Below are 21,929 nucleotides of genomic sequence, written 5' to 3' on the forward strand. Positions count from 1 at the left end.
TGCTGGAGTTGCATGAAAATACAGTGCTAGTTAAGTTACACTTAAATATTTATAACTATTAAAATCCTAGCAATTATTACTACTTGTAGTTATTAAAATCAAATATTAAAATACTAGGCAAAATTTAGTATAAGATGTCAGGACAAAGAAAACTTAGTTTAATTATTTTCTGATCAACATAACCAAGAAAGGCATAAAGGGAGTCCAGTGCAGAGTCCAAATGGAAGAGGAATTTCCTATAAATGACGAGGCCCCTTACATTGTGCTAACTGCATCAAGCAGTAGAACACAGGATTTCTTTTTTTAAAAAATTAATTTATTTTTAGTTTTAAACATTCATTTCCACAAGATTCTGAGTTCCAAATTTTCTCCCCATCTCTCTTCTACCTCCACCCAAGACAGCGTGCATTCTGAATACCCCTTCCTCCAATCTGCCCTCCTTTCTATTATAGCTGCCCTCCTCTTATCCCCTTCCAGTTCTATTTTCCTGTAGGGCAGGACAGATTTCTATACCCCACTGCCTGTATATCTTATTTCCCAGTTGTATGTAAAACAATTTTTAATATTTGTTTTTAAAACTTTGAGTTCCAAAAATTCTCTCCCTTCCTCCCTCACCACCCACCCTCATTGACAGGGCAAGCAACTTGATGATACAGGTTATGCATGTGTAGTCATGTAAAACATTTCTACAGCAGTCATTTTATAAAAGATTAACTACATTTTCCTTCATCCTATCCCATCCCCCATTTATTCTATACTCTCCTTTGACCCTGTCCCTCCTCAAAAGTGTTTGCTTCTGATTACCCCTTCCCTCAATCTGCCCTCCCTTCTATTATATCCCTCTACTCCTTATCCCTTTGCCCCCCTATTTTCCTGTAGGGTAAGATAGATTTCCACACCCAACTGAGTGTGTTCCCTCCTTAAGCCAAATCTGATGACAGTAAGATTCACTCATTCCCTCTCATTTTTCCCCTCTTCCCCTGCACTGTAGAAGCTTTTTCTTGCTTCTTTTATGTGAGATAATTTACCCCATTTTACCTCTCCCATTCTCCTTTCAGTACAATCCTCTCTCCTTAATTTTATTTTTTAGATATCACTTCATATTCAACTCACTCTGTGCCCCCCTCCATACACACACACACACACACACACACACACACACAGAGTGAGTGCGTGTGTGTGTGTATTTATATTCCCTCCAACTACCCTAATACCGAGAAAGGTCTCATGAGTTACAAATATCATCTTTCCATGTAGGAATGTAAACAGTTCAACTTTACTAAGTCCCTTATGATTTCTCTTTCCTGTTCACCTTTTCATGCTTCTCTTGAATCTTGTATTTGAAAGTTAAATTTTTTTATTCAGCTCTGGTCTTTTCATCAAGAACGCTTTAAAATCCTCTATTTTACTGAATATCCATTTTTTCCCCTGAAGGATTATACTCAGTTTTGCTGGGTAGGTGATTCTTGGTTTTAATCCTAGCTCATTTGACCTCCAGAATATCATATTCCAAGGCCTCTGATCCATTAATGTAGAAGCTGCTAAAACTTGTGTTAGCTTCTGTTTCCACAATACTTGAATTGTTTCTTTCTAGCTGCTTGCAATGTTTTCTTTTTGACCTGGAAACTCTGGAATTTGGTTATAATATTCCTAGGAGTTTTCCTTTGGGATCTGTTTCAAAAGGTGATCAGTGGATTCTTTCCATTTTACTCTCTGATTCTAGAATATCAGGGCAGTTTTCCTTGATAATTTCATGAAAGAAGGTGTAAAGGCTCTTTTTTTGATCATGGCTATCACGTAGTTCAATAATTTTTAAATTCTCTCTCCTGGATCTATTTTCCAGGTCAGTTGTTTTTCCAATGAGATATTTCACACTGTATTCTATTTTTTATTCTTTTGGTTTTGTTTTGTAATTTCTTCCATTTGTCCCATTCTAATTTTTAAGGAATTATTTTCTTCAGTGAGATTTTGGACCTCCTTTTCCATTTGGCCAATTCTGCTTTTTAAGGTGTTCTTCTCCTCATTGGGTTTTTGGACCTCTTTTGGCATCTGGGTTAGTCCAATTTTTAAGGTATTATTTTCTTCCATATTTTTTGGGTCTCCTTTAGCAAGCTGTTGACTCGCTTTTCATGATTTTCTTGGATCACTCTCATTTCTCTTTCCAGTTTTTTCTCTACTTCTCTTACTTCCTTCTCAAAACCCTTTGTGAGCTCTTCTATGGCCTGCAACCAATTCATATTTTTCTTGCAGACTTTGGATGTAGGAGCTTTGACTTTGTTGTTTTCTTTTGGATGCATGTTTTGATCTTCTTTGTCACGAAAATAAGATTCTATAGTCTGAGTTTTTCCACTGTTTGCTCATGTTCCCAGACAATTATTTAACTTTTTAACTCTTTGTTAAGGTAAGGTTCTGTTTCCAGTGTGGAGGGTGTACTATCTCAAGCTTCAGAAGTTTTGTGCAGCTGTTTTCAGAGATACTTCTAGGGACCTGTAAATTTTCAGTTCTTCCAAGGTGGTATGATCAAAGGTGAAGTGTTTACTCCTTCCTGGCCTGGGCTTTGGTCTATGAGTGACCATGAGCACTCTTTTCTGCCTTGGAAGATTCCCTCTCAACTGCCACCAAAAGCTCCACCATGCTAGCACACCACCTTGCCCTAGGATTGCCACCCAGGACAGTGACCCAGATCCAGGTATGGGCAAAGCAAGAGAATCCTGCAGTCTCCCTCTGATAAGCCACTTGATTCCCCACCCCCACCCCCCATCTGTGGGCTGAGAACTCCTGAAGCAGCCACCAGCCTGGGGCTGTGCCAGGGTTGGGACCAGAACACACTCTTCTCTCAAGTCTGACAGACTTTCCCACTGACCTTCTGAGTTGTCTTTGACATTTGCAGATTGAGAAGTCTGGAAACTGCCACAGCTGCTAGTGATTCAGTCCCCTGAGGCCTGCTCCAGGTTTGCTGGGACCCTGTCTTTGCCTGAGTGGCCCACACTGAATTGTGCTCCTCTCTCAGTCTGGCGCAACAGACCTTTCTCATTAACCATCCATGTTACCTTGGGTTGGAAATTTGTTTCACTCAGTCTTTTTGTGGGTTCTGCTGCTCTATAATTTGTTTAGAGTCTTTTTTTTTTCAGGTATTTGGAGGGATGATGGGGAGAGTTTAAGCAAGTTACTACTTTTATTCCACCATCTTGGCTCTACCCCTAATGTAGGATTTCTTAAACTAGACACGAAATCATTAAAAAGGGATTTGGACTAACTGCCCACACTGGAAAAATCTAATGGATAAAAAACATCTATAGTATAGATTATGATATGGAACCGGATGGACAACTCATAGAATTGTTCCATCAATACTCATTTGCTGGGAAGACTGCAAAAGGACAATGATCTGGGCCCAGATTTGAATAGAAGTTTACAAGGTTAGAGGTGCTTTTGGAAAATTACACAGCAGTTTTAATGATCCAAAGCTTTCTGTCTTTAAAGAAAAAAAAAGAGCTATCCTTTAAACACCAATATTCTTGTGGTAATGCTATACTACTGTAAATTATGGAATACCAAAGTCTCTGAAGAAGAACAGTTAAGGGTAACCTGAAATGCAATAATCAGGTACATGACAGGCATGAGCAGGCCACAATACAGTACTAGCCAAGAACTGTCAAAGAAGGTCATCATAAACATATATGAATATAAAAGAAAATGAGCTGTCATATGGTAAACGCAAGGAAAAACTGGCAAAAGCTTGCTTTCTCCACTGGTATCCATAACATGTCAAAAAAAAAAAACTCTAAAGGAAGTTGTTCTGCATGTTGGGTTGGCCAAGAATTGCCAAAGGATGTCATCATAAAAATAGATGAATGTGAAAGAAAATGGGCTTATCATATGGTAAAAGCAAGGAAAAACTGGTAAGCAGTTTAGTTTCTCCATTAGCATCTATACAAAGTAAAATTAATCCAAAGGAAGATGCTCTCTTTGTTGCGTTGACCCCTTCTGGAGGATTTATGGGAGGACAAGGACAAGAACTGCATAAAAAGGAGAGGAGGATGTGTTGTGATCTGTATTACTAGAATAACCACATTAATTAGATCACAGATCTCCTTAAGTGTAGAAATACTGTACTTATATATTGAAGAATAGGTACTGGCTTTCCCCAATTTCCAAATGAATTGTGTTGCAAAGGCTAATTCCAAGAATCAGATAATCTCAGGGCTGAACAAAAAGTCAGTCTGTACAATTTGTACTTGAACAGGAATGTCCTTAACATTCCTGATAAGTATTTTTTCTAGCCTACTGAAGACTTCCAGTGATTATGAATTCACTACACTTTGAGGCAGTCCATTCTACTCTAGGATAACTCTAACTACTGGGAGGTTTTTTTAATATTAAGCTCAAATATGCCTCTCAGTAGTTTATACCCACTGCTCCTAGTTCTACTCTCTGGGACCAAGCAGAACTAGTTTATTCCTTCTTCCACATGACATCCTTCAAATGCTTTAAGACTTCTCTCATATGTCCATTTAACTTTTCTGTCAAAGATAAATATCTCCAGTTCCTTTAATTTTTTACGGCAAGGTTTTAAGTACCTTCACTATCTTGGTCACTCTCACCATCTGTACTGCAGTTTGTCAATGTCCTTCATATTAAGAGGTACCCTAAGCTGAAAACACTAGATATTCTCTAAACAAGAAAGAATACAAAAGGACAATTACCTTCCTCATTTCTTGATCCTGCCTTTCAATCTAATCTAAGAACACATGACCTTTTTTGGCTTCCATGCCATATTTGTACATTAGTTATTTTGAGCTCAGAACACTTTCCCCCACAGAAACAACATTATAAATGATAGGTTCCAAAAGCTAGCAAAAATAAAGACTTTTAAAAGTATTTGATATAGCAAATATTAATAAAGGAAAAGCTCAAGAAAAAAACCTTGGACATTATAAGTAAGACAAATTATTAAAAGTTTCTAAGATGTAGTTGGAAAATGAAGAAGAAATAGATGGATACTTCTGTAGACAATCTAATGGGAACTTAGGCATTTTAAAGAGCCTTAGGGACTGATGGCATTGGGTCTTTACTATATCTATTTTCGTTAACTTTTTTTTTATACCAGTGCATCATTAATATGAATTAATAGTTTCTCAGCCTTATTTGAGGTTGTTTTTGGCTCATAGGCAGGAAAAAGAGAAGAAAGAAGGGAGAAAAGCTTCTTTGTCACGAAAATAAGATTCTTTTTATATAATAGAGCTGGGTACGAGTTGAAAGAGGAAAAGCTTTTGAAAGAAGATATTATGAATATGATAGATTGAGGAAGAATTAACTGACCTGTAAGAGAAGATAAGTGAAGTGATACACCAAAAGAAGAAAGAAAATAGCAGATAAGACATATTTGATCAGGAAGCAGTGTAGAATACATAAAAAAATTATTTTTCTTCCTATACCATTCATCAATTAGTGATAGTAGGTCAGTATATATTCCACCAACCATTTATAAGTGAAGGATGTTTACAAACCAGGCGACCTATAGTACTTTTTTTGTACCACTGATATGACACAGTGTATTGTCTTACACTGTAGTTATGTGTATACCTATATAACTCCTTGTGTAATGGAAATATTTCTTATACATATTTGTATCCTTCAAAGTGCTAAGCACAATGTTTTATATACACACACACACGCACACACACACACATATATATGTATGTGTGTGTATATATATATATATGTATGTATATATATATATAATATATATATATATATATATATATATATATATATATAAATAAGAGGTTAGATTCCTGGCAAAATTTTGGAACATATTTTTAAATGAATGTTAGCATTTAGAAAGAGAGCCAGAACTGACTTCCTTAAGAACAGGTCATATCAGACCATGTTTGCTTTTTTGACAAGGCTATTAAATCAAGAAAATGCCAAGATTTCAGGAAACATTTGACAAGGTTTCTTATTTTATACTCATGGAAAAAATACAGAAATATAAGATAAGTGATAATGTAGTAAGACCTGGAAAAGTAATTATATCCAAAGAATTATCACTAATGGATTGATATCAACTTGAAATTATCTAGTAGAGTGCCCTTTTCATGGGTCCTGTTTCTGAATATTTAGTCGAAGACTTGGATGACAACACAGATGTCATATTTATCATATCTGAATGACATTAAGCTATGAGTTAGCCGATTTATGTGACAGAGTCTGAATCTAAAAAGATCTCAGTAGGTTTGAATTATTGGTCAAATCTAATAAGAGGAAATTTAATATGGGTAAATGTAAAACCCTTCATTTAACTACAAAAATCGAATTCTCAAGTTTCAAAATATGTGAGGGAGGGTAAGAAATTGCTCAATATAAAGAAATTAAGTATGATAAGGTAGTCAAAAAGCTAACGCATTCTTAGGCAAAATTAAGTGAGACAATATGGAGAGGAAGGTAATTGCCCTACTGTACTGACCCTTGTTCGGTTATGGAGTTGTTGTTCAGCTTTTCAACTGCATCAGACTCTACATGACTTTCGTCCATGGGATTTTCTTGGCAAAGGTACTGGAGTAGTTTGCCATTTCCTTGTCCAGTATGTCCAAACCCAGGGCTCTAATCACTGCACTACCTAGCTGCCTGGTGGTTATGTTCAATTATGGTCATATCATTTTAGAAATGATAACTCTGGAATCAAATTGTGATCTAGGCCCAATAATACTATATGAAGTTATTTTTTAAAATTTCCAGACTAGAATCCAGCAGAACACAGTCCAAACAGTGTCCCCACAAAGTATCTTTCTTTCTATTCCACAGCTAAACTCTTCTGTTCTGTTTAATGATTATTTTGTAAAGTTAGCTAACTTCCTTATGTAGAAATGAAAGACATATTTGCAAGGCCAAGTTGGGACAAAAAGAGATCCACTATAACAAAGAATACCTCTAATATAATTCTACCACAGGAAAGTAAGTGTATCAATTAAATCCATATACTTTGCCCCTCTGAGGATGATTCCAGCCTAAAAGCCCACTCTATGATTGGTGAGTCTTTGCCTGTAGTGTTTCCAAAACTCCCAACAGATATTAATCTTTGGGATTAAGAAATAAGAAATCAGAATTTCTAGAAATTCTAGGGAATTTCAGAAATCATGAGTTATTCTTTATTTTTCAAAACATTTTATTTATATGTTTTTAAATAATGAGTGGTCATAAAAATAAACACAATCTTTTTTTTCTTTAGCGGGGTTATACTAAAAGTTTCAGTTTTTTGGTAAATAAAAAGATATAACAATAAATGCACAGTTTATTATTATGGATATTGAAACAATAGCTTATTTATTTCCTTTATCTTTCTTAAAATATATTTAATATTTTCCTACTTTTCATTATGCTTTAAAATTATTTATTAAATAAGAAATATTATATTTAGTAGCATTTACTAAGAACTGTAGCCTATAGCAAATATTCAAACACTAGAAACACCAGAGAATATCACTGGGTTTAGACTATTTATATCTCCAGCCCTTGGAATAGTGCTTTGTACCTTAACAAATGCTCCATTTATTCATTCATCCACTCATTCATTCATTCACTCACTCACTCATTCATTATCTGAATAATGTAATATTCAGATATCTCAGCAAGGTTAACAGCACTGCATGGAATCACGTGCTAAAACTGCCAACTTAAAAACTTATTTTGCTTTAAAAACTTGTTATAGAATTTGCATAAAATATTAAACCTATAAACCTATTAATTTATTTTATTTACAAGAAGGATTCAGTCAGTGACAGGGCAATGAACACATACTTATAGCATGGTAAATTACAAGCAAGACTGACTGATTAAATAGCGACCACCTCTCTTCTAGGTGCTCCTGGCCTCATTCTGGTGGATCTTAACCTTTGACTTTCTGCTCTTATTTTCACTTGGATGTCAGTGTATTCCTTCGAATCTCTATGATGATTGTTAATTTTTATTTCTTCCAGGAAATCATCATATGTCTTTCTTATTTCTCTACTGTTTTCCTTAGGATTCTGGTGGGGAAAAAAGCATACTTTTCCTGAGAAATGTTGGAAATGAATTTCAATATGGAAACACTAATGACCTGGAATCTTCGTATCATTATAAGTCCCAGCAATGATGCTGTCTTCCCTCCTGGCTCACTCTGTATATCACTTGAAGTTAAGTCCAATGATTGGTGAGCCTTCACCAGCAGCCAGATTATCACAAGTCCCAGTCACACTCTATTTACTTCTATAAAGGCTCAGTCTCCTCACTAGCTGCTTCCCCTCCTTCCCAGAACCACCTCCCACCTTTAACTTTCTATCTTCCATTCATGAGCTGTTTTCTACCATTTGAATGTAAGCTCCTTGAATGTGAAACCTTTCCTTTTGTATCCTTGGCACAAGTTTTTAAAGAATGATATATCTCTCTGTCCATTTCTTTTTGCAGATTGGGAAAAATTGAAAAATATAGCACAGGCAGTTTTGTTTTTTGGTTTGAAGTGGACCTCCCTCTCTCTCCCTGGTGACACTCCAAGAACTTGTTATTACTAACTCTGAAGAGGGTAGATTAGCTTGGATGGGTGGAAATTCTCAGAGTTTGTAATAGAGGACACGGTTTCTGTTTTTCTTTTTCTCTTGCTCATTTCTGAGGGCTGAAAGAGTAACAGAATGCTATGTCCAAATTTGATTTTTAAAAGCTGCCTCTGTGGTTCTGGGGCTGCATTTCGGATGTTTGTCAGTTGAGGATTTTTATTCTTCTTGTGACAAATGGCTCCTTAGGCATAAAGTAAGAGAACTCATGGTTCAAACCTGGGGTAGCTAGGTGGTGCAGTGGATAGAGTGCCAGGCTTGGAATCAGGAAGACCTGAGTTTCATGAGTTCAAATCTGGCCTCAGAACTAGCTGTGTGACCCTGGGCAAGTCACTTAACCCTGTTTGCCTCAGTTTCCTCATCTGTAAAATAGGCTGGAGAAGGAAATGGCAAACTACTGCAATATCTTTGCCAAGAAAACCCCAGATGGGGTCAAGAAGAGTCAGACACAACTGAAACAACTGAACAGCAACAAAGAGAACTCAACAAGAATGCAGGCAAAAAAGCAGAATGGTTTATTATTTTTACATTTGGGCCCCTTATTTGTTACGAACAAGTTCCATAGTGCCATTGTCCACTATCTTCAACCTAAATGTGTCAGATGATGCATGATTAAACTAATTTCCCATCACCAATGTTAACAAGGAATATCATCACATTAGTTGACATGGTCACATCTGGCAAACTTCAAGGTAGTATTATGGTGTATTTCATGTCCTTTGGGGAATTTTTTCAAATTAACAGGACATAAACATTACCAAAAATCCTTTAAAAAGTCCTTTGGATAAGGTATATGTTACTGAATTTGTAACCTTTCTATTTTAAAAGTACAGTCAAGAAGACATGCCACATGCTGAAATGTAGTGGAATACTGCAGTATTAGAAATAACAAATATGAAGAATTCAATGGGATGTGGCAGGCTTACATAAATTGATGCAGATTTAAGTTATTAGCAGGACAAGCAAAAAATATACACAATGACCACAATAATGCAAACAGAAAGAATAGAACAAAACTGAACACTGTGTAATTATACTGACTGAGGGAAGACACACACACACACACACATCTACATGTACACATACATGCATACATACATATAGCTATATGCATATACACATACATATATAGTTATACTGGCCCTCCCTAGAGAAGAATTAAGAAAATGAACCTTCTTCCCTTGGTGTGAAATACAATATATATGTTCAGTCATGGTCAATATATTGTTTGGTGTTACAGAACTGTTTTTTTTTCCCCTTTCCTAAGGCTCACTGGGTAGGGTTGAGAGAAAGAACACACACACACACACACAAATGTATGTGTGTATACATCTATATAAATGTGATATAAAAACAAAAGGCACACAAAAATATTAAAAAAAATTTTTAAAAGGCATAAATAACTTTTTGAAAAGAAAATAAAACAATAAAAAGACACCCCAATGATTATGGATAAGGTATAGTTGTATACCAACTAATAAGCAAATCTGGCAATGTACCACCAGACATTAACCAATTTTTTAAAAAATGAAAGGTACTATAAATAGCATTCATTTCAGAGATACAGCTACAGCTAATTTTGTAAATAACTGAGAGGTTTGCAGGTGTAGGACATACCCTACAGAAGTTTCTCCTGAGCATTATGACTATATGTTAGGTATTTATCTGCCTTCAGGTTCATGAGTGTGTAGATACACCAATTAGGTTTTCCTAAAGTGTAGATGACTAAGTTAAAAAAAAAAGGTATATAGCTCAAGATCTATTAAAATAATTTCTTTTTTTTAAAAACCATCTTTATTAACATAATTTATTTTGGTTAGTCCTTAATTTAAAATGCTTCACAAAGTATATCAAGGTTCAAAATAATATGACACTTAGATACCAGTAACAATACTATTATGAATTTGTGCTTCTCTAAACCTCTTTCACCTACAGAGTTTCCCCACAATTTATTCTTAGCCTCTGGTTTCTATCTTCCTTCACCTATTCCAGGACACTTTTTAACGTATAAGTACGAATTGTTTTCTTACTTCCATTCTCCAAACTATGCATTATTCCTGATCTAACTGCTTTTGATTTCTTCCAGATAAGAATTACCTGGTCTATAGTTTTAAGATCTTTGTGACTGCTCTACTTGCACTATAACTAACTCAAAGACATTCCCCATGGGGAAGGGCATCACTTATTTGCTTCTATAATGTGACTTCTCCACAGCCTTTCGCCAGCAGAGGTTATATTGATACTTTGCAAGTTGGTCCTTGACAATTCTCTGAACCTGCTTGCCAGATTTATGACTCTTTAAAATTTAAAGTAAGCAGAACATTTTTAAAGCAACATTTATATTGTATTTGATGGTTACAAAATGCTTTCCTTATATAATTTCACTTGATTCTCACAACAATCTTGTGAGAGAGGTACAGTAGGCAATATTTTTATGTTACAAAAAAGGAAACTGAGACACAGAGAAGTTAAGTGACTCAAGGTCAAACAAATGATGGAACTGGGGCTTGATCTCATCCACAGCTGGTGCTCTTTTTATTATATTATGCTGTTTTTAAATTAACTAAAAATTATTTCTTCTAAGCAAGTAAAATCACAAACCCAAGACCAGTCTTAATATGTATAATTTTGGACCAGGCTAAATGCTTAACTCTCTTAGATCTGGCTCTTTCTAAAACATCTCTATTGGGTCATCTCCATGCCATGATAAGGCACTGGAAGATGAGACTGTTTAAAACTATTTTTTACCATTTACAAAATATCATAGCCAATATTTATATAGATCTTGGAATGACTATTATATTCTTTACTGAAGGGCCCATGTGATGTAAATCCCTTTTTTAAGCTTAGTTTTTCCCCAAGGAATATGGAATTCCCTTATTTTTGATGAATTTGTAATTAGTATGTAGATTTATATAATAAGAGATAAATAACTTTAGTTTACATCTATTTTTAGAAAGGTTAATGATACTATTCTGTATTTGACTGGCTTTTTGAGGCAAGCAAGCAATAAGAGGAAGTTATTTAAGCCATTATTTATAGATGAATAGCTAAAGCAACTGCTTTAGCAAATTCACATACTTGCAACAGTGTGTCCTTTAACCCTCTGGCAAAGTGTGAGGAAAATGGGAAGTATTTTTGTGTCATGGCTTTACAAAGGTAGTGTTTTATGATCTCTTCTCCCTCCTAAAATTATACACATTTAAAATAACTTATAAATGAAGGACAGAATTAATACTTATATTTAATGTACATTTTTATCAATCTCTTAACAAGTTATCCTCTCCATTTTCCATGAGAAGTCAAGAAGTATAAATGCATACATGTGTGTATATATGTACATATATACAAAACATATACATATCGATATCTCAATGGAAAGAACCTGACCAAATTTAATGATAATCCATAAAATGAATTTTGAATAATATACAATAAATTACTAAAAATGGAAATTCTTATATTTCTCACATCTACTCACTCACCATAGTCACCATGCCACTCCAGGTGGCAGACTTCTAATCAATTTCCTCACCTTCATTCTTTTCCCAATTCATCCTACATGCCAGCATGAGATTCATTTTAATACACAGCTTTGATATCAACTCCCATTCTTCCCCTCTACCACCAAAAAACAAGAACAAACTTTCAATGACTCCATCATGCCTACCAAGAAGCTTTAACTCCTTAATCTTGCATTCAAGGACCTTCACAATTAGGTTCCTACTACTGTCTAGTTTTATTTCACACTATTCCTTCCAATATACTCCATACAATACTCTAATTATACTCACTGTCCCCCAAACATATTTCATGCTTTACTGCCTCACCTTTGCTAATACTGTCCTCTATAATTGGGATGCCTTCTCATATTACATTTCACCAGTGGTTTCCAATCTGTGGACCAGATGTGGTGGTATCTGTACAACTACAAATAAAACAAATCTAACTTTGGTAGATGAATAATATATGTTATAATTTTTTCAAGTATGTAAAACCTAGTATGAACAATAAGTTACAGATTCATTTAAAAGTATTACTGAATTCATAGTTGCTTTATGTCATTATTTTCTCGATCTAAACATTCTAATACTATAAATGGCTAGATATTATTATATAACATGCCATTCTCCACATCTCAACTTTTTGAGGCTCGGCTCAAATGTTCTATGAAGCTTTCTTTGATCTCCAATCTCAAATGATCTCTCTCTCTTTTTTGTATTTTCAGATTTGTACTTTCATTAGCTAACAGCTGCTCTGCTTGGTTTCAAATCCATCATCATCTTCATCATGCCCCACCCAGGATAAGCTCATCACTAGGAAACTCAACATCACAGACACTGCTTCAGCTTTGTTACTGACACTTCACCAGTACCCTCAACAGCCTCTATCTCTTTGGTGGGGGCTGCAAGGTGGAGCAAAAAATTCTTCCCATAGTCCCCTTTAAAAAAGCTCAAAATGCCAGCTATATACTTTATTTGCCATCAGGTGCTCTGCTTGGTTGCCACTCCACCATCATCTTCATCATGCTCCAGACCCTTTGGTATTCTATATGTCTCAATGCTTTTCAGCTTCCATTTGTATACTGTTTTCCCTCATTAGATTATATAAGCTTTATGAGGGCAGGGGCCATCTTTTTCTCATGTGTACCTCTAGCACTTAGCACAGTGCCTGGCACATAGCAGACAGTTAATAAGCATGTATCTTATTATATTTATGCATATGTTACATTCTATTTTGTAATATAGTTTTTTTGTGCAATTCTATTATGATCTTATTTTCTTTACTCGGCAGTAAAACCTATAAAGACAGAGACAGTGTCTTATCTAAGCTCTGTATCTTCTGTATGGCTTACAAAAAAATGCTCTCTACACACAGTAGGCAATGAATAAATTTATCTGTTGAATAAATCTGTGTGCCATGCTTTTCTATCGCTTTCTTTTAGAGTTTCTTCTTGGGCATATACATAAGACTGGCAAAATTAAGAAAAAAGGAAAATGACAATTATTGTATGTTCTGGGGAGTCTTTGGAGAAAAAAAGTACATTAATACACACTGAATGAAACTATGGAATTGGTTCAGCCATTCGGGAAAGAAATTCAGAACTATGCCTCCAAAGTGACTAAACTGAGCATACCTTTAACCACATGATACTGTAATTAGGTCTATACTACAAAGGGATAAAAAAAGAAGAAAAGAACTCATATGATCAAAAATATTTATAGCAGCTCTTTTTATTACATCAAAGAATTAAAAACTAAGGGAAGTCTTGGTCATCAATTAGGGAAAGCCTGAACAAATTATAGTATATTAGTGTAATGGAATATAACCATGCCATTAAAATGATGAAAGGGATAGTTTTAGACAAACCTGGGAAGAATTTTATGAACTGATATAGAATGAAATGATCAGGCTAGGAAAACAATTTACACAATAAAAGTAATAAAACAACTTTGAAGAATTATTATCTCTGACCACCCATGACTCCACAGGACTAGTGAACAAGCATGCTACCCATACCCTGACAGAAAGATAATGAACACAGGTACAGGATAAGATTTATATTTTTGTACCTAGATAATGTAGGGACTTATTTTGTGCCCTTATGTATATGTTGTAAGTGTTCTCCCCCCCCCTTTTTTTGTCTCTTTTGGAGGGGAGAATTAGGAGAAGGAGACTAAGTGACAAGGTTGCCAGAAGGGGAAAAAAAAGAAGAAAAAAAGAAATGACAATCACTGAAGCATTTTTAAAGAATGCATAGGAAAGAATGGAAGGAAGGCCAGGAAGAGACAAAGACAAGCACAGTTGCTTGGAAAGCTTTATGCCCAATTTATGATATACTTTAAGAAGGTCTATTTGACAGTTGAGGGCAAGATGGAATGGAGATGAGAAAAACCTGAGGCAGGGAGAACAACCAATAAGGCTATTGCAATTGTTCAGGAGTGAGGCAATGATGCCTTATATCTGAGTATTGGCAATGTCAGAGGAGACAAGTGGGGTACCTGAGAGGTGTTACGAAGGTAGAATTGACAGGACTTAGAAAAGGATAACTTAAAAGCATATGGCATGGGGCAGCTAGGTAGTACAGTGGATAGAGCACAGGCCCTGAAGTCAGGAGGACCTGAGTTCAAATTCGGACTCAGACCAAACACTTGATACTTACTAGCTGTGTGACCTTGGGCAAGTCACTTAAGCCCAACTGCCTAAAAAAAAAAGCATATGGCAAAGAGAAAAGATATCAATCCACCACTCACCTCTTGAAAGAAACCACAATATGAGAACTTTCTGTAACATCACATATAAGATAACAGAGGATTAAAGGAAAACAATTAAATTTAAATACAATAACCAAAATACATTTTTTAAAAAGTTAACAGACACCAAGTTAAGAACTTTTGGCACAGTATAAATCCTTATGCAACTGATATGCTCCTAGAAAATCAGAATGGACCAGGGAAGTGAATGATTTCATATGACTACAAGAAATATTAAAACAAAGAAAAAAAGTATTTCATATCACAAGCAATTGATATGGAAAACAGTTAAAGGGAGATAATTCAAAGGCACTGTATTGTCTGAAAGCCGTGACCATAAAAAGAACTTAGATATCGTTTTTCCAGAAATCATGAAAGAAATTTGCCCAGATGTCTTAGAACCAGACAGCAAAGTGAATTAGAAAGAATACAACAATCATCTTCTAGGAAAAAGAAAAGAAAAAAACAAACATAAGCAAACAAACAAAAAAACCTCCCAGGATTATAACAGCCATGATCCAAAGTTTCCAAACTAAAATAAAATACTGAAAGCAGTCAGGAATAAAGAATTCAAGTATAGAAGTGCCACAGTTTGGATCATAGAAGACTTAGAGGCTATGACTACTAAGAAGCAGAAACTTGGAATATGATATTCTAGAAGGCAAAAGATAATTAGCTGACAACCAAGAATAAACTGCCCAGCAAAACTGAGGGAAAAAATTGGCTTTTTTTCTCAAATAAAACACTTTTAAACATTCCTGATGAACAGACCAAAGGAGCAGAAATTTTGAAACAGAAATACAGGACTCTAAAGAAATATGAAAAGGCAAATAAGAGTGAGCAATCAGAAGGAACTATAGAAAAATAAAGTGTTTATATTCTAATAGAGGAGACGATATAATTTTCCCATCAGAATCTTGATGTTATCAGGGATCACAGAATAACTTAAATATGAGGGCCAAGGAGTGGTTTTGTTACACTTGGATGATCTTAAAAGAAAAAAAGAAAAGGAAGGAAAAAAAGAACTTATTAGGAAAGAAGGAGTTGGTTGAAGGAACTTGCTACCTCAGATAATCAGGATGCATAAGTAGAAGACTGTACAAATAAGAAGGAAAGGGTTGAGAGAGCAGGCAACACTTGAACATCACTTTGATCTTTACTAGTCAAAGAAAGGTAAAACGGATATATACACATACACGAACATATATTTGTTTGTGTACAATATACATCCACATACATCCACAAATATACATTAATAAAATTTGATGGAGAAATATGTTGACTCAAGAGAAATGAGAGCTTTAGAGGAAAGACTTAAAAGTAGAATTAATATCTTAAAACAAGAGACATAAAGCCCTATCCAAGTGACAAACTACTTGAAAACTCAAATGGACCAAATGGAAATCAATGAGTCAATGAGGCAACAAGAAATAGTAAAACAAAGTCAAAATACTGAAGAAGAAAAAAAAAAGAAAAAAATAAGAGAAAGGAGAGAAAGGAATAAGAAGAAAGGGAGATTCAAGGAGGGATTACTCATAAGCAAAGTAAACTCTAACTCCAAGAATGGAATGTAAAGTGGACTGTTAGTAAAATTAAAAAGGAAAGAAAGAGTAAAAATCTATAATTCAGCCTGTGCAAGGGGAAGAGAAGAAAGGCAGGGAGACAGAAGTAGACTGCAAATCTAGAGTGTTGGTGCTCAGTGCATGACTTCCTCCTCGCCATCCTTTTCTTTTTATATCAGGGGTGGGGAGTAAAGAGAAGAAAAATTATATGAAAATATAATGGTTGCTGTTGTTCAGTTGTGACTGTCTCTTCATGACCCTATTTGGGGTTTTCGTGGCAAAGACACTAGAATGGTTTTTCTACTTCCTTCTCCAGCTCATTTTGCAGATGAGGAACTGAGGCAAATAGGGTTAAGTGATTTGCCCAGAGTCACAAACAGCTAGTAAGTGTCTAAGGCAGGGAAGTTGAATCCTCCTGACCCTAGACCACCTAGCCACCCTTAAACAGGACAGAGAGAAACACAATCAACCAACCTAACCATGAGGGTGAATGGGATGAACTAATCCATAAAATGGAAGAGGATAACAGAATTAATTAAAAGCAGATTATAACATTATGGTGCTTAGAACAAACACATGTGAAATATAAAGATTCACAGAGGATTAAAATAAGGGGCTGGAAGTAAAATCTATTCTGATCAGCTGAACTCAAAAAAGCAGGAGTAGTAATCATGATACACATGGCAACAGCAAAAATTGAATTGATTAAAGGAGTTAAACATGGAAACTACCCTATTTTTGAAAGGTACCACAGATCAGGAATTAATACTTAACATGTATGTACTGAATGGCATAATACCTAAATATTTAAAGGAAAATCTAAATTAGTAACAAGGAGAAATAGATAGAAAAACTGTGTTAGTGAGGGACTTTAATACACTGTTTTTTGACCTATAGCAAACTACTAAAACAAATAAACAAGAAAGAAACTAAGGATCTAAGTAGAATTTTACAATAGTAATATATGATAGTTCTCAGATCATCATGAATTGGGAATAGAAAGGAGTTATTAATAAATTTCAGCTGTGAATTGCTGAACCTTTACAAAAAAATGACCATGTGTTTTAGGGCATAAAAAACTCACAAAAATGGAGAAAATCAGAAATAGTAAACATCTGTTACTGATTACAATGCAATAGAAATTATATTCAATACAGGGCTGTTGAAGATAAGATTAAAAATTAATTGAAGGGAGACAGAGTCAAGATGGCAGAATAAAAGTAGTAACTTGCTTGAACTCTCCCCAGACCCTTCCAAATACCTGTAAAAATGACTCTAAACAAATTATAGAGCCAGAACTGACAAAAAGACAGAGTAAAACAAATTTCCAGCCCAAGACAGCATGGATGGTTGATGAGAAAAGTCTATTGCACCAGGGTGGGAGAGGAGCACAGTTCAGTGCGGGCCAGTCAGGCAAAGACAGGGCCCCAGTGAACCTGGAGCAGGCCTCAGGGGACTGAATCACTAGCATGAAAAATTGAACCACAAGTACCAAAAATTAAAAAAAAAACCAAGAATGTACAAGTGAAGAATGATAAAAAAAAAATTATTAGTAACTCTTTTGTCCCACAATACCAATAAAACTTATAATTTGAATGAAATGAATGAATATTTATAAAAAGTATAAAACACCCAATTAACTGAAAAATAAATGGAGAATTTAAATAATTCAATCTCAGAAAAAGAAATTGAAAAAGCCATAATGAATTCCCCTCCCCACAATGTGACCAGATGGCTTTACAAATTCTACCAAACATTTAAAGCACACCTAATTAAAATATTATATAAACATAGGAAAAGAAGTGATCCTACCAAATTCTGTCTTTGATACAAATGTGGTTTTGATATATCCAAACCAGGGAGAGTGAAAACAGAGAAACAAAAATAACAGACCAATAACCCTAATGAACAGACATAAAATTTTCAACTAAAATATTAGCAGAGAGGCTAAAGCAAAATACAAAAAAGATTATGAATGAAAAATAAAGCATTTAAAAGTGCTTATTATGTGCAAAGCACTGAGGATAAAAACAGAAAAATAAGACAGCCTTTGCTGTGCAGGGTACAGCAACAAAGCAGATGTTAATATCTCTTCTTTAATGTCATTTCCATTGATAAAATGATATCAGTTTCTGATGTCAGATTATTTGACAATGCCCAGGATTTTAGTGGCAAGAATTTTTCTTTTGGGTTCATAGTAGCTGGGGCTACAGCAATTGTGGGAGCAATTGCCAGACTGAATCTCCACAGGAGTTATCTCCCAGGATAATGGGTGAGGCTAGGCTGAAAGCATCATTACTCCCAAAGTTCTGGGGTCTTAGGTTGTTTTCAACCTAACTTTTTTTATGTTAGTTGGTCAAGATATTGGTCATGGTTTGAATTGACTGGCACATACAGTGTCCTATCTCTCCCTCCAGGGTGCCTTGCAGCTTGATAGTAAGGATGGCTTGCTCCTTCCCTGTAGAAATTGCTCTAGAGGGTTGGGCTAGAATCAGAAATGGTGGTGTAGGGAGCACTGCCTCTCCCAGTGCTCCTATACCTATCTGCCTACTGGATTATATACTTTAATTAGACTGGATTTACAACAAGAACACACAATTGGTTCAAAAGTAGGAAAAATATAAACACAATAAATAATAAGAATATTGTAATTATATCAATAAATGTAAAATTTTTTGACAACATATAATACAGGAATAAATGGAACTTTCCTTAATGTGGCAAGTAGTATCTATTTAAAACTAAAAGCCAGCATTATATTTAATGGGGATAAATGAAAGGCCTTTCCAAGAAGATGCAAAGCAAAGATGTCCATGATCACTACTTGTTGATACAATGCTAGAAATCTATCTATAGCAGTAAGACAACTAAAAGAAATTGAAGGAATTAGTACCACAAAAAGAAAAAAATCAAGATTTTTTTTTCTAGATGACATAATGGTTTACTTAAAGAATCCAGAGAACTGACTACAAATTAATCAAAATAATTAATAACTTCAGCTAACTGTTAGGCTCAAAAATAAATCTACAAAGATCATCCATATTTTTGTATAATACCAACAAAATCCAACATGAAGTGATAGAAAAAGAAATTCCTTTTAAAATAATTATAATGTGTGTAAAATTGTTTTGGAGTTTACCTACCAAGACATATATAGGAATTATATGAATTCAAGTACGAAACAATGTTTACAGAAATGAAGACAGAAATAACTGGGGAAATATGAGTTGCTCTTGGTTAGGCTGAGTCAACATAGTAAAAAGGACAATACTACCTAAATTAAATTACTCAGTGGAATAACAATTAAACTACTAAAGTAAAAACTGTTAGGAAAATTAGAAAGAAGTATAGCAGAAATTTGGTTTAGATGAATACCTCACAATGTATACCAAGATAAACTCCAAATGGATATATGACTTAGATATCACAAAATACATTACCTTTTGGATCTATGTATAGGGGGAAAAGTTCATGACTAAAAAAGGGTTAGCAATGATAACAGAAGATAAAATTGACAGCTGACTACATAAAATTAAAAAGATTTTATACAAATAAATCCAATGAAGATAAAATTAGAAAGGAAAAAATTAACGAGAAAAAAATTTGCAGCAATTTTCTCTCATAATAAAAGTGTTATTTCCAAGATATAAAGGAACTGATTCAAATTTATAAGAATAAAAGCCATTCCCAATTTGATAAAGTGGTCAAAGGATAAGAACAAGTAGTTTCCAAAGACGAAATCAAGTTATTAATACTCATATGATAAAATGCTCCATGTCATTAAATTATTAGAGAAATGGAAAGCAGGAGAGCTCTGAGACTCTACCTAGCACCCATTATACTGTCAAAATTGACAAAAAGCAAAAAATTATCAAAAGGGCTATGGAAAAACAGGCAAAGCTCCATGGCTTGTGGAGCTATGAATTGGTCCAACCATTCTGGAAAGCAGTTTGGAACTATGCCCCTCAAATTATTAAATTATGATCTTCTGACCAACCATACAACTACTAGGCCTATACTACAAAAAGATTTTTAAAAGAAAAAGTCCTATATATACAGAAATATTTCTAGTCTTTTTTTTTTGTAGGAGAAAAGAACTAGAAACTAAAGGGGTGCCCATAAACTACTTGAACAAATTATGGTATATGTTCAGGAGGGGATACCAAAAGAAATGATGAAAAGGATAATTCCAGAGAAATCCATATAAACTTGCAAAAACTGAAGCAGAAGGAAGTGAGTAGAATCAAAACAATTTATACAATAACATTATGCAGGGGGGAAAAAAAAACTTTCAAAGACTTAAGAACTCTAAAAAATGCAATGACCAACTATGATTCTAGAGAATCAGATATAAAGTATAATACCTACAAATAGAGAGAGATGATACATTCAAGATTAATGAGACATAAATTTTCAGATATGGCCAATCTATTTTGCTTGAGTATGCATATTTGCTAGAAGTGTTTTATTTTTCTTTTTTCCTTTTTTTCCAGTTTAGGGGAAGAGGGAAGGTAGAATGCAGTGAAAATAAATGCTTGCTAATTGAAAAAATTAGAAAAACATAAGCTGTGTGTGGATAGGGTGGATAGGGCAAAAGTTAAAACCAATACCAAATTGGCTATGATCTTTGAAAAATGGGAAATGTACAAAAGAAAAGACATTGATTTTAACTATAATCATTTCCTAAATGTTTAACCACATGTAAAAGTTACCATAACATAAAGTCATTAAGAGCCCAGAAATCCCTTCAATCAGCAAACTTGATCATGTTGTCAAAAGAAGAAATATGATGGTCAAGGGCAATACCAATTTAGAGTATAAGCTCAACTAGACAAACAATGTTTGGCTGGTGAAGCAGAGAATTACTAGGGACTTACCCATAAAACAGTCACAAACTCCAAAGATAGTCAGAGACCAAGGGGCTGTGAGAGGAGTTTTTGAACCAGGCAGGAAGCAAGGATAGAAAAACCAGGAAGAACTAGGAAGGTAGGAATGAGTCAGGCAGAAGGCTTAGGGACTGGAAATAAAGATAGCTAAGAGGTAATCTGAATAGTTCAATAATGGTAGCATGTCTCTTAAGGAAATGAGAAGCTGGTTATGCCTCTTCATTCCATCTAAAGTAGCTGTGGCTGGACTTATATTTATGAGACAAAGAAAAGGTTTAGGGGGCACATAATAGTTATTATCAAATATCTAAAGGTTTATTTTGCAGGAAAGTGATTAGATGGAAGTAAGATAATGAACAAAAGTAACAGGGAGGCTATTTTGGGCTCAACATAAAGACTAATTTTGTAACAATCAATGCAAAGTAGAAATATAATGGGATACCTTATGATGTAGTGAGTTCCCTATCATTATTCACAGGGTAACTGGATAACCATATGCTGGTAATGCCAGAAAAGTGGGAAATATATAAAGTGGGAGACTGGCATAGATAGCCTTTGGAGTTTCTTTAAGTCAATGCTATGATTTTATCATATTAAAAAATTGTATTTGAAAATACACAAAACATTAAAGTATCAGCT

At 34.7% G+C, this 21,929-nt stretch overlaps 1 protein-coding gene across 1 annotated transcript in view; it reads right to left on the minus strand.

The window, feature by feature from the left end:
• BABAM2 (BRISC and BRCA1 A complex member 2) overlaps window positions 1-21,929 on the minus strand; it is a 588,974-nt gene that overhangs the window by 177,816 nt on the left and 389,229 nt on the right. The window lies entirely within an intron of this gene.

Source organism: Phascolarctos cinereus, unplaced genomic scaffold (genome assembly GCF_003287225.1).
Source record: "Phascolarctos cinereus isolate Bilbo 61053 unplaced genomic scaffold, phaCin_HiC Scaffold_2;HRSCAF=192, whole genome shotgun sequence".
Classification (NCBI taxonomy): domain Eukaryota; kingdom Metazoa; phylum Chordata; class Mammalia; order Diprotodontia; family Phascolarctidae; genus Phascolarctos; species Phascolarctos cinereus.